This window comes from Octopus sinensis, linkage group LG17 (genome assembly GCF_006345805.1).
Source record: "Octopus sinensis linkage group LG17, ASM634580v1, whole genome shotgun sequence".
In the NCBI taxonomy this organism is placed as follows: domain Eukaryota; kingdom Metazoa; phylum Mollusca; class Cephalopoda; order Octopoda; family Octopodidae; genus Octopus; species Octopus sinensis.
In genome coordinates, this window is record NC_043013.1 from 46,161,873 (window position 1) to 46,177,186 (window position 15,314).

Here is a 15,314-nt window from a genome sequence, read left to right on the forward strand (position 1 = left end):
AACACGCCGGGCGAAATGCTTATCGGTATTTCGTCTGTCGCTATGTTCTGAGTTCAAATTCCGCCGAGGTCGACTTTACCTTTCATCCTTTCGGGGTTGATTAAATAAGTACCAGTTACGCACTGGGGTCGATATAATCGACTTAATCCGTTTTTATGTCCTTGTTTGTCCTCTCTGTGTTTAGCCCCTTGTGAGTAGTAACGAAATTGGTATTTCATCTGCTGCTACATTCTGAGTTCAAATTCCACTGAGGTTGACTTTGTCTTTAATCTTTTCAGGGTCAATAAATTAAGTACCATTTGTGTACTGGAGTCAATCCAATTGACTGGCCCCACCTCCCAAAAGATTTTAGGCCTTGTGCCGAGAGTAGAAAAGAATATATAATATCTTACTAAAGTGGTGTGTAGGTAGAATCATTAACACACGGGGCAAAATGCTCAGCAGTATTTCATCCATCTTTATGTTCTGAGTTCAAATGCTGCAGAAGTCAACTTTACAATCAACATTCCATGGTCGATAAAATAAGTACCAGTTGTGCACTGTTGCTAATCGAATCATCTTAGCCTTTCCCCCAAAATTGCTGGTCTTGTACCAAAACTTGAAACCAATATATATCTTACTTTCAACCTGAGTTGAGTAAATAATTTTAGGTAAGATTCTCAAACCACTCCCAAGTCCTCAGACTATTATCAAATACCTAAAATTAAAATAATCATCTTGGTGTTGGGGTCAACAGATGAGAATAGAGAAGGGACTTCTTCAGAGTCTTCATTATTTTACAGAACTCTTGTTAAATGTTTATGTAGAACAGTGAGAACAGTGAGCCAATTCCATAATAAGCATGACTCTTGTGGCATCATTGGTTATCTTCTCACATGTCTACAAGAAAACCCAGCTGTCCTGTTATTTGTAAAATGTTGCCTGATTAAGGAATATTTTCCTAAGTCTCTGTAATAGCATTACAGTCTAATTTCTACTGGAATTATATGCAAGAAACAGCTTGCGTAATATTTGCTCCTAAAAAGAATCCTTAAATTGAAAATCCCTGCATCGTTGAGCTATGGATATTGCCATATCTATGACTGCTTACCATTGTTTCCAGATCCAGGCTTCTCTCCTCACTTATACAACCCAATGAATTACGCACATTATGAAGTTTCTAACCATCCTCATTTTGTTTCTGTCATTCCAGATATGAAACAGATTCTGTGATTATAAAAACTGCAGCACTATACATCTCCCTCTTGCTTTCCATAAAACACAGATTTTTCCCATTTCTTCATGCTGCTAATAAAACAGACACCAATTTGTGATAATTCTTCATCATAATATCATTGTTGTTTTACTTATGAGAGAAAACAATGGCTGTCACTGGACTGGGTCCTGTCCAGGTGACACGTAAAAAACACTATTTGAGCATGGTCGTTGCCAGTACCGCCTGACTGGCCTTCGTGCCGGTGGCATGTAAAAACACCCACTACACACTCGAAGTGGTTGGCGTCAGGAAGGGTATCCAGCTGTAGAAACTCTGCCAGATCAAGATTGGAGCCTGGTGCAGCCATCTGGTTCACCAGTCCTTAGTCAAATCGTCCAACCCATGCTAGCATGGAAAGCAGACGTTAAACGATGATGATGATGATGATGATGTGATTAATAACATTTAGTCAGCATCTTAAAACCTCATCGTTGTAGCTTAACGGTCATTTACAGAACAGACTGTTCCTATTCCATTCAGTTCTTTTAACCTCCAGGAGACAATTGTTTCTTGTGAGGCTATAAACATCATCATCATTGTTTAACGTCCGTTTTCCGTGCTAGCATGGGTTGGACGGTTCGATTGGGGTCTGGGAAGCCAGGAGGCTACACCAGGCTCCAGTCTGAATCTGGCAGTGTTTATACAGCTAGATGCCCTTCCTAACGCCAACCACTCAGTGAGTGTAGTGAGTGCTTTTTACGTGCCACCAGCACAGGTGCCAGGTGCCAGGGGAGGCTGGCAGCGGCCACAACCGATTGATGCTTTTTACGTGCCACCAGCACAGAAGCCAGTCAAGGTGGCGCTGGCATCGGCCACAATAGATAATATCCAGATGGCATAAAATTTTTGCAGCTAATTTGTAACAAACAAGTTCTTTATCACCTTCATTACCTTTCTTTTCTTGATGAACACCTGTATAACCTCTGGATTTGCCAGAGATCTGCTTTTGTACATCATGTGTCAATGTAGTTACTCTTGAAACCAGGAAAGCTTTCAGCCATATTTTCAAGGAAAGTTGCCTGCCTTTAAAAGCTCTACATATGTTTTGCCTCTGGGTTTGAGAGTTTGTTGATGCTGCCCCCTCCTTCACATTATCTCCTGGGACACCAGGGATTTTTTGTCTCTCATACCACATTCTATATACATAATTGTCTCGTCACTTGTAACCACACACATACACACAAAATGATACGCACTTTCCCACACACCCTGAACACCTCATGCCAAATATGTCCCATTTCTGCCAAACAGATGCTTTATCAATAATAAATCTCTGAACGAGGTATAAACAGTAACTGCACGACAATGTGAGGTATACTTGCCATCTCAATATGGCTAACCACTAAGGGTGGGTGTTACTGTAGCTGTACTGGGGCTACAAGCTACAGTAACACCCACCCTTAGTGGTTAGCCATATTGAGATGGCAAGCATACCTCACAGATGCTTTATCATCCTCCAATAAAGATAAGGCTACTACACTCGCGGAGTGGTTGGCATTAGGAAGGGCATCCAGCTGTAGAAACACTGCCAGATCAGACCGGAGCCTGGTGCAGCCCCTGGCTTCCCAGACCCCGGTCGAACCGTCCAACCCATGTTAGCATGGAAAACGAACGTTAAACGATGATGATGATGATGATGTACCAAGTCTCCTTCTATGTCTCCAAAACAGAACCTTTACATACACCCGTGGACATGTTTACAAAGTCAGAAAACAGCACAGCTCCCATGACTTTTGGAAATATTTTTTCACGCTAAGAGTTGCTGAAGCATGGAACAGACTGCCGGCATCAGTTGTTAGCTGTCAGAGCACTGCATCCTTCAAAACTTCCATGCTTCCTGAGATTCACCAACACTACACCTGATTTTCTCACACGCAAGTATGTATCTGACTCATACACTGTTCGCTTTTCAGACATTTGTACATTACTGCATATACTTTATATGCACTTTTTGATAAGTTGTGGTGCACCTGAGCACTGTATACAATAATTTCATTATTATTATTATTATTATTAAACAAACCAGCACTATATCCTCCTAACAACATATGCCTCTTCACAATCTTTACAGTTGCTTTGACGCACAAACTCTAAATCTTTGAACAAACATTAGCAAGCATTCAGTGCAATAATTTAATTCATTCTATATAAACTTCTAATAAAGGCAAATTAAAAATTTTATTTAAAACCAAGGCTTTAGTTTCTCTAACAATGGTACAATGACAGTATTTAAAATAAAATGAAATTTTGCTGATATCCTGACTTCTGAGCCAAATATCTATTGGATTCCAACAAGCAAAATGAAATATTTTCCATAAAGTGCAAAATATGTGAGAATCTTGCATTTCCAGGCCCAGTTATTAACCCTTTCATTACTGTATTTATTTTGAGATGCTCTGTGTTTCTTTCAATTATTTTAAATATAACAAAGAATTTTATAAAATAACTTAGTTATCATTAAGTTAGTGTTAGGAACATAAATTGTGACTAAGGTTTGGTGGAAGATTTGAATTCAAAACTTATGAAAACAAGACATTTATACTAAAGAGCCAGAGCCGGTTTCAGCCAGGTTGGTAACGAAAGGGTTAAGGTAGAGATGGACCCTCCTGCAGCGTTCAGTTTCTATTTTATTTAATGTCAGATCACCCTGAATTCAGTAAAGCAACGATAAAAAGAATTTTGGTCATAACAGTCTAATTGTTTCTCAGACATATTTTCTTTCTTTTTTTTTTCTTTTATTTGTTTCAGTCATTTGACTGTGGCCATGCTGGAGCACCGCCTTTAGTCGAACAAATCGACCCCAGGACTTATTTTTTGTAAGCCTAGTACCTAGTACTTATTCTATCGGTCTCTCTTGCCAAACCACTAAGTGACAAGGATGTAAACACACCAGCATTGGTTGTCAAGTGGTGTTGGGGGGACAAACACACACACACACATATATATATATATACATATATAAGTCAGGCTTCTTTCAATTTCCGTCTACCGAATCCACTCACAAGGCTTTGGTCGGCCCGAGGCTATAGTAGAAGATACTTGCCCAAGGTGCCACGCAGTGGGACTGAACCCGGAACCGTGTGGTTGGTAAGCAAGCTACTTACCACACAGCCATTCAATGTTAACTTTCTGTTTTTTAAGACTGGAGTTTGGTGAAGGCACATGGCTTAGTGGTTGGGGTATTCAACTCACAGTTGTGAGTTCAATACCTAGCAGCATGTTGTGGCCTTGAGCAAGACTCTTTAGTTCACATTGCTCCAGTCCACACAGCAGGCAAAAATGAGTTACTTGTACCTGTAATTTAAAGGGCTAACCTTGTCACTTTCTGTATTATGTGTATGTGTCTGTGGAGTACTCAACCACTTATGTGTTAATTCCATGAGTAGGCTGTTCTGTTGATTGGATCAACTGGAACCCTCATTGTCGTAACTGACAGTGCCAATTTAAGATAGTAGTGTGTGCTATCAGGGGAATTTTGTTGTTATCTCAAGAAGGTTGAATGACCTTGTTGAACAGGGAACTGCAATTTCTTTTTGCCTAGGCCCACTTACAATATTTTTTGGCATGCATCATCATTTAAAATCCTTTTTCCATAGTGGCATGAATTAGACAGTGTAACGGGAGCTGGCAAACCACAAGTTTTGTTCCTTCTCATTAGGCTCATTAGGGCCAGTTTCCTGATTTCCTTGGTGTATAGGTTCCCCACCTGGATAGGACGCTGGTGAGCTGCAAGATGCAGGAGGAAAGAGTGAGAGAAAGTTGCGGCGAAAGAGTCAGCAGAAGTTTGCCATTACCTTCTGCTGGAGCCATGTGGAGCTTAGGTGTTTCACTCATAAACACAGACATCGCCCGGTCTGAGATTCGAACCCGCGATCTCTCGACCACGAGTCCGCTGCTCTAACCACTAGGCAACGTGCCTCCAGTAAACCACAAGACCATTATGTAAATCAAATCATATCTTACAATTATATCTCTACATATCTCTCTCATTCTATCACTAACAATGTTCAAGTTAACAAACCATGACACAAAACACTATCTGAAAGCTCAATGTTTGTCTGGACACAAATACATAAAATTTTTTTAAATTTTGAGACCCACTTGTGGGTCACAGTAGCTCACCTGTGTCCAACCCGTGGTGTAAAGGACCCTTTGTTAGCTCCTATGTTTATTAATAGAAATAACAGAGGAAGCTGTTATATCACTGACTACAAACCTATTTTGAGCAGGCTTTTCTAGAAATATTTGATTTCTGCAAGAGGAAGTCAATAAAACTCTGTGAATTGTTTAACCCAGATCAAGCAAACCTAAGATCAAAAAAATTACATCTGTAACCATTTCATCATTTCCATCATCATTTTCATGCTGGCATAGGTTAGTTTTATTGGAACTGGTAAGCCAGAGAGCTGTATCAGGTTCCAGTCAGATTTGGCATGGTTTCTGATTGGATGCCCTTCCTAATGCCCTATAGACAGGAAAGTCAGGACAACATAATCCAACATGTTCTTTTTCTAGCAGATCAAGCCACCATTAGAGCTGGGTTTCTCAATCAATTTTTACCTATGGACCCCTTTGATTCCTGTTTTACTCAGATGTAACCTTCAAAGCCATTCAATGCTTAAAAAATTCCTATTATGTTTTTATAATCAAATATTATTAGGAATAATTAGAAAAACAAATTGTTAAAATATTTTGTGCATTGTAGAAGTATAGGCGCAGGAGTGGCTGTGTGGTAAGTAGCCTGCTTACCAACCACATGGTTCCGGATTCAGTCCCACTGTGTGGCACCTTGGGCAAATGTCTTCTACTATAGCCTCAGGCTGACCAAAGCCTTGTGAGTGGATTTGGTAGACGAGAACTGAAAGAAGCCTGTTGTATATATGTGTATATATATATATAAATATGTATATGTATATGTGTGTATATGTTTGTGTGTCTATGTTTGTCCCCTCTAACATCGCTTGACAACCGATGCTAGTGTGTTTGCATCCCTGTAACTTAGCGGTTCGGCAAAAGAGACCAATAGAATAAGTACTAAGTTTACAAAGAATAAGTCCTGTGGTCAATTTTCTCGACTAAAGGCGGTGCTCCAGCATGTTACAGATTTGAGGTGTGTTTGTAAATATGTTATACTAAATGGTTTGATAGCATGATGGCAGTCAATTCTGGCTTTCATTCACAGTTGGAACAAATGCAAGGTTTTATAGTTAAGTAACCCTTTTGTTACTGTATTTATTTTGAGATGCTCTGTGTTTCTTTCAATTACGTTAAATATAACAAAGAATTTAGTAAAATAACTTAGTACTTATTCTATCAGACCCTTTTGCCGAACCGCTAAGTTAAGGGGGACCTAAACACACCAGCAAGCTGGGTCTGTATGAAGACATGAGGAAATAAAGACTAACTTGCATTGTGTTTGTGAGCATACAGATTAGAGATTTCCAACTTAAAATTTCCTTTGACCAAATTTTCCGCATTTGGCTTTAGTCAAGCCGGAGGCTACAAAAGAAAACGCTTATCCAAAGTGCCATTAGGTGGGATTGAACCTGAGATCATGTGGTTCATTGCTAAATGAACTTCTAAACCAAACAACCCAATATATTCTGGGCATAAAAGATACTCCAATAATCTTAGGGAAATAATTATTGAACAGTGATTTTTCAATAAGCTAATCTACATCAACATTCAACAACTAATTAACCTCTAAAATAAAATTAAGATGTAAAAAGGTTCTGAATGGTTTATAGGGATTCAGCACAATTGAGTCTCATGCATTTAGAATGTTTTTTTCGGCCAAATTTCAGAGAAATTTTTGTAAAATATCATCATCCTCATCGTCAATGCCTGTTTTTCATGTTGGCATAGTTTAGATGGTGTGACTGGAACTGGAAAGCCAGAGAACTGCACCAGGTTCCAGTCAGTTTTTGTTTGGTCTCTACAGCTGGATGCCCTTCCTAATGCCAACCACTCAATTCTTAACAAACCTAAATATGTACCCATAAGCTATTATCTACACGGAACCATAATTGTCGTCTTTCTCCTCCTGTAACTTCTTGCTACGGCACCAAACTGGCAACAAGTTTCTCTACATTGTTATACCAGTTTGCTTAGCTATGTTTGATGGTCAGTGATATGAAGAGGTCAATGGAAAGAAAGGAAAAAAAAAAAGTGAAAAATATTTAAATTCATTTATTTACTATTTATTAACGATATAGAATTTTTGGAAAAACTTTTTTTTTTTTTTTTTGTTAACAGGCAACTTTCATTCAAGGAGATGGCTGTCCTAGCAACCCACAAATGGCATGATAGTAGTGCTAACTACAAATGATGGCTTGATAGGAAGAGATAATGATTCAGTTGGCAAAATTTGAAATAGTTATCAAAATAAACAAAGTCACTGTAGATTTGAAGAAAAGGTACTGAGATGGGAAATGAAGTGAAGGAAGGAAAAAAAAAGAGAGACTAAAACTCCCAGTTTTAGTTTGGTTTATTACTTTCCTTTGTGAACTTCTTAAGAGACATAAATACATAATAACAAAACCTAAATTAGCAAAAAGGTATTGCCACAGTAATGAATTGAAACTACACGCATGCATCACACTCACATACATATCTACACACACATAGTTATATATATATATACATATACATACATATATATATATATATATATATATATATATATATATACAGATACACACATGCACATACACACGCACACATACAGACACTCACATACATATCCTTTGAAAGCTTGAATGAAAAATAAATGTAAATAGGCAGGACAAGTAACCAGAGGAAGAGGAGGAGGCAGTAATGAACACAATAAAAACAAGAGAAACTCATTAGGAATGTTAAAATTCTTTCTGCATCGCTTCAAAAATAGATTGTAAAATAATTGAAAGTAACATTTCAATTCATTTTTCTTCTTTTTCTTTTTTTTTTCGTAATATTTGGAGCAAAGACAAACCTATCTGTAGCAGACATTTTGTATTCTTTGGTGCAGGGTAATATTAGTAGATGGGACCAATGGGGTTTGTGATGGGCTGTCCAGTCCTAAGCCTGTGCTAAATAGCACCCTAGTAAGTTTAAGTACCATGTAGAAGAACAGGAGAAGTTTCATAAGAGTAATAAAGGGTTTGACTAGTTTTCATGGATGTGGAAATGTTCCTGAGATTAAAATATAATTAGTAGAATAATTACATTAGTACTGAGAAGAAAACAATGAAAATATAAAAGACAGAAAACAAAAAGAACTATATAGTTGTGTTAGTGCAAATGAGATTTATCTAATGAAATATTTTTAGAATGGCAATGGAAACTTTAAAAAGTTGGATGACAAAATAATATTTCTTCTTTTTTTTTTGATTTTGCTTTCCTGCAATGTGGACAAAGCAATAATTCAAAGTTATAAAATGAAATAACATTCATTGGCATTTCTAATTTATCCTAATGTAGGGCAACGTTGGAAAGATGCCAGTAAAACTGGAACTAGAAGGTGGGGACAGATTAAGTTAAAAACTATTTAAATCCAAATTAGAAGATTTTTCTAAATCACTGATGTGAACAAAGTGAGAGAAATGATATTATATGAAATAGTTTTTCCTAGATAGACAAAATACCAGAAGAATCAGCAGTGTGGAAAGAATAAAACTAAGAAGTTGTAATAGATATTTAACACACTTCTGTTTATCTAGTGGTATAGAAATTCCTTACTTCTAGTAGTTTACCTGAATGTATGATGATGATTCTTATAGCTCCTGTTTGATAGGGTGAATGAGTATGAAATAAGGGTCCAACACTCATTACATAAGGAAAGAATTAGAACAACATTGGCATAGAGAAAAAAAAAATCTTGAATTAAATTCGAATATTGGTTTCAAATTTTGGCACAAGGCCATCAATTTCAGGGAGGGGTCAATCAATTACATCAACCCCAGCCACAACTGGTACTTATTTTATTGACCCTGAAAGGATGAAAGGCAGAGTCAACCTTAGTGGAAGTTGAACTCAGAACATAAAGACGAATGAAACGCTACTAAGCATTTTTCCTGGCTTGCTAATGATTCTGCCAGCTTGCCACCTTTAAATTGATTTCAATATTGAAAATAGTTAAATTTTAGGTAACATTTTCAATGCTCCCTAAAATATTTCATAAACAGAAAGTAAAGAGATAAACTAAAATCTCCTGCTTTGTTTGTTGGAATATTATAAATATGAAGGTTTGTTAAATATGCCAAACAGTTAGAACAAATTAAATTGTATTCTGACTAGGAAATGTGTGAAATCAAATGAAGACATTTTCAAACCTTTTAGCATCCTAACAAATAAATTTAAAGTATTTTGTTGACTAGTAAATGAATGTATCAGATAAATGGAGAGTTTTCTCTGGAGGCCAGCAAGACTCAATTGGAGAAAAAGTAATTGCATTTTTTCCCCTGTTTAAAATTGTTGAAGGAGATGTTTACGATGTTTTATAGAAATATAAAAGTGAAAATACATATTCTGTGTATTTAGAAATTGAAACATTAGTTCTATTTTTAAGGAGTATCTAAAATATTGCAGTTAAAGAACCCTGCCGAAATGGTTTTCTTTGTCCCTTTTTTATTTCTTTATTGAGATTGTTTTTTGTATACCAAAACATTATCTAGAATTATCCAAACCTTTAAACAGAATAATAAATTAAAGAAAAACAAAAAGAACTATATAGTTGTGTTAGTGCAAATGAGATTTATCTAATGAAATATTTTTAGAATGGCAATGGAAACTTTAAAAAGTTGGATGACAAAATAATATTTCTTCTTTTTTTTTTTGATTTTGCTTTCCTGCAATGTGGACAAAGCAATAATTCAAAGTTATAAAATGAAATAACATTCATTGGCATTTCTAATTTATCCTAATGTAGGGCAACGTTGGAAAGATGCCAGTAAAACTGGAACTAGAAGGTGGGGACAGATTAAGTTAAAAACTATTTAAATCCAAATTAGAAGATTTTTCTAAATCACTGATGTGAACAAAGTGAGAGAAATGATATTATATGAAATAGTTTTTCCTAGATAGACAAAATACCAGAAGAATCAGCAGTGTGGAAAGAATAAAACTAAGAAGTTGTAATAGATATTTAACACACTTCTGTTTATCTAGTGGTATAGAAATTCCTTACTTCTAGTAGTTTACCTGAATGTATGATGATGATTCTTATAGCTCCTGTTTGATAGGGTGAATGAGTATGAAATAAGGGTCCAACACTCATTACATAAGGAAAGAATTAGAACAACATTGGCATAGAGAAAAAAAAAAAATCTTGAATTAAATTCGAATATTGGTTTCAAATTTTGGCACAAGGCCATCAATTTCAGGGAGGGGTTAATCAATTACATCAACCCCAGCCACAACTGGTACTTATTTTATTGACCCTGAAAGGATGAAAGGCAGAGTCAACCTTAGTGGAAGTTGAACTCAGAACATAAAGACGAATGAAACGCTACTAAGCATTTTTCCTGGCTTGCTAATGATTCTGCCAGCTTGCCACCTTTAAATTGATTTCAATATTGAAAATAGTTAAATTTTAGGTAACATTTTCAATGCTCCCTAAAATATTTCATAAACAGAAAGTAAAGAGATAAACTAAAATCTCCTGCTTTGTTTGTTGGAATATTATAAATATGAAGGTTTGTTAAATATGCCAAACAGTTAGAACAAATTAAATTGTATTCTGACTAGGAAATGTGTGAAATCAAATGAAGACATTTTCAAACCTTTTAGCATCCTAACAAATAAATTTAAAGTATTTTGTTGACTAGTAAATGAATGTATCAGATAAATGGAGAGTTTTCTCTGGAGGCCAGCAAGACTCAATTGGAGAAAAAGTAATTGCATTTTTTCCCCTGTTTAAAATTGTTGAAGGAGATGTTTACGATGTTTTATAGAAATATAAAAGTGAAAATACATATTCTGTGTATTTAGAAATTGAAACATTAGTTCTATTTTTAAGGAGTATCTAAAATATTGCAGTTAAAGAACCCTGCCGAAATGGTTTTCTTTGTCCCTTTTTTATTTCTTTATTGAGATTGTTTTTTGTATACCAAAACATTATCTAGAATTATCCAAACCTTTAAACAGAATAATAAATTAAAGAAAAACAAAAGAACTGCATATATTTCTTGGAAACCAGACATTTATGGAGAACATACATGGACATGTTTCATAAGTTCTGTGTGTATTTCAGATTGCAGTCATCACAAATGAGCTGTAGATTTTATACACAAAAAAAAGTGGGGTGGAGACAAATAAGGGCAATAGAATGGAGAAAAGGGGCTACTAATGAAACTGAAGCAGAATAGAAATTGTAAGGAACTGAAGAATAATAATAAAAAAAAAAAACAGAAAAAAAAAAAATTAGGGATTTTGCAGGATCAGCTGCAAAAATTGGAAATAGATAATCACATACAATGAATGGATAAAGCAATTTTGATGTACCTCCACTTCTTTTTAACAACTAAAGCTTGAGCAAATATAACAATGTACCTTCTCTCTCTCTCACCCCACCAACCTATACATATATATGTATATATATACATGTATATATATATATATACATACACACATATACATATATATGCAATATAGATATATATATATGTACACACTCACACACACACATACATATATATAATGTTTTATGTACAGATTAATTGACAAAAACAAGACAAAATTACTGTCAATTGTAATATGATGGAGTAAACCCTCCGATTCTGAGATTTTCCTGTAGGTATTAATGATTGTTCCAACAGTGACTAACTCTGCTGCTGTAGAAAATGAATTCAGAACATTTCACTTTGATCTCTGAAATATCTTTTTAAAGAACAACACTAATTTTTTGTTTTTTTTTCCAATTAATTCAAGTTGGTGAGTTGACATAACTTTCACAAGTATACATGACATGTGATGAAAATTGAAGTAGAAATAGATTTGACATGGAGAAAAAAAAAAAGAAAAAAAAAGGAGCTACCAATCTTTGACAAGTTAGTTCTAAGAAAAATAATCAAAAAGAAATATTTTAACATGAATTTTTTTTATATAATATAGATATTAGCAGATGTAGAAAGAAATTGTATTATCATTTTCCAATTATCAACTTTGATGGGTTATAAAACATTCTGTAGTGATCTGATGTAATGTTACTTGGAGAGAGGAATGGAAGTCAACAAGTACCTTCCTTGAAGGTAACACAACCTGACCACAGTTTCATTCTGCTTCTACATATTGTTTACTTTTTAATAAATTGAATTTTAAAAAAATAATAAAAAAATTCCAAAAGAATAGCCATGCTTTAATTTCTTTTGAATGATAAATACATAATTAAAACCCTAAAAATAATCAGTAAAATACTTGTTGTTAAGGGCCCATCAAAATTTGTGCTTAAGCTGGATGTGTTCTTTTATAAAGAACCCTTTTTATAAGACGATAAAGTTAGGGGAGGAAAAAAGAAAAAAAAAGGAAAGAAACTAAGCAAATAAGGAGTTAAGTGAGAATTTAAACTAAAGTCAAACTGACCTCTCCCCGCCCCAATAAAAAAAATGTTTGGTTAAACTTTTTAATGTGGTAAAACGGTAAGCTAAACACAAAGTATTTTTTATCAATGTACCATGACCGCAAGTATAGTAATACTGCAAGCCTTCCATAATGTTTTATGAGATAGATCAACTGGCAAATCTCAGGAATGCATTTACATATTGCCATAGTGATAAAGTAGAGATGAACTTTTGGAAAAAAAGTTTCATTGTTGAATGATGTAAATTTTTACAATGAGTCTTAGTGGAGTGTGTATATATATATGTGTGTGTGATGGTGAAATGAGTCAATTTTGTGTAATGGTCACAATGAAAAATATTAAGATGATAATAATGAGAATGGTTCTCTAGATATTTGTTTTCCATTTTCTGCAACCTAGCAGCCAAAATGACATATGATGTATTATTATTATTATTATTATTGTTATTATTATATTATTATTATTATTATTTTTCTTTTAAATATTTTAAAACTCTCTCACACCTTCACAACAAACTTGTTGATGATATTGGAAAATTCTCTACATAGAGACAAGGAGATTTAAGTAAATACTTTGTCAAAGTAGGCTTGGCTTAAAATTCAGTTGACATTTGAGCTAAGGAGGGATTCTTTGGAGTCTTAGATATTGTAAATAACGAAGGTGACTAAAGCAAAGTGGTAAAATGAGATGTCTGATATTGAAACGAAAACAGAAGTTATGTTCAGTTGTGCCATCTTTAATATAATCATTCGCTTTATTGGATGGCAAACTAAAATAATTTTTTTTTTTTTCTTAAAAAATTAAAAAAAAAAGGGGAGTAAATGGTTATCTGATTAAAAAGGAATTCATGAAAGCCAAAGCCTGAGAGAAAAGATTTCTATTTTGGTGGAACACAAATTATAGAATGGTTGGTTTCAACCTGCAGGTATTCCTCAACCAAAGAGCAGACTCCCTTCTCAGGAAATGGTTGACAATCCAAAAATAAGAGAAAAATATTCGGCAAGATTTCGCTTTAGCTGTATTTTTTAATTTTTTTTTTTGAATTTACATAGTTTTTTTTTTATCAAAGAAATGTTGATAAACTGAGAATTATCCAAGTAAGATGGAAGAAATTAAAGATGTAGTAGGAGATATTTGTATCAAGGGTGTTGTAAGAGGAGCGATAATTAAATTTGATTAGTTCTCAATTCCATTTCTTTGTTTTAGTAAAGTCAGAAGTGAAAAAAAAAAATAATAATAAAAATAAAAATTAGCTATAAATAGGAGTACTTTCCTTAATTTTAGTAAAGGGTTGAAGCCATACCTATGATGTACCTTTCAATTCCAAATATCTACCAGAGAAGAAAGAGCAGATCAATAGCTATCGCTTAATGTCGGCATTGTTTAAACAATAGAGAGAGAGAGAGAGAGAGATGACTGGATGTATCTCCAGGGGCAGAATGGACGGTCTAGTTAAGAAAAGTAAAATTGAATCAGCAGATATATTTGACAGCTTAGTTGAAAATAAAGGTTTTGTCATCATATTGAAGATAGGGAGGTGGGGTGGGGGTGGAAAGTGGGGCAGGTAATGGCCCTTTTGCAGAAGTACAAATATTTTGATTTATTATAGATTTATGAGCTGATAGACTCTGGGGAGGTGGGGGAACCTCATTTTAATATTAACTAAAAGACCTTTCAACAGAGTAAAAACACCAAATAATAATTAAAAAAAACAACCAAATCCTGATTTCCTTTAACATTCTAAGCTAGATGAGAAAATTTCAACAAGAAAATAGTGAATTATCAGATGTTTTGTTGTTTTTTTCTTTCTCATCTTCACTGAGCTAAACAGAACTTATCTTGTACGATAAAGATTGTGCTTTTTCTTTTTTGTCAAAGAAAATTATTAAATTCCATATTTGCTAGGCATGAACAGGAAATTAAATACAAAACACGAGTGAAAATATTGATGAAAGGTAATAGAAAGAAAATAATTGCTTTATTAATACATCTTTTTAAAGAAGCTTGAAATTAATTAGCTCATCTACAACTAAGCAAATAAACAGCCAAGAAACAGGAGGTGTTAGGAAATGCTGAGAATCAGAAATTTCGGGATGTGGGGGCGGAGAACCCTCCCCGCCGAAGTATCTAATTACTGAGAAAGAAGAAATAATTATGTAATTTCTAAAACTAGGTAAAGTCTATCCAGTGTAGTTTCATTTACCATTCAACTTTTGAATATGCCTTAATCATCAAACGATAAATCTCAGTCAGACGAGGCAACCTGGGAAATAAATAAAAATATTAAAAAAAAACAAAAAAAACAAAACTGAACAGCAGCAAATAAACTTAGCTTCATGTAGAGACTTAATCTGTGAAGACTACTTATTGATCAATAGCTCCTGAAAGTGGTCTCAAAAAAGAATAAAGACCTATTTGACAGAACTGGACGGATACCTAATTGAGAAAATTGACAAGAAAAAGGGAAAGCAAAGGAAGAGAGAGAGAGAGTTGGGGAGAAAAAGC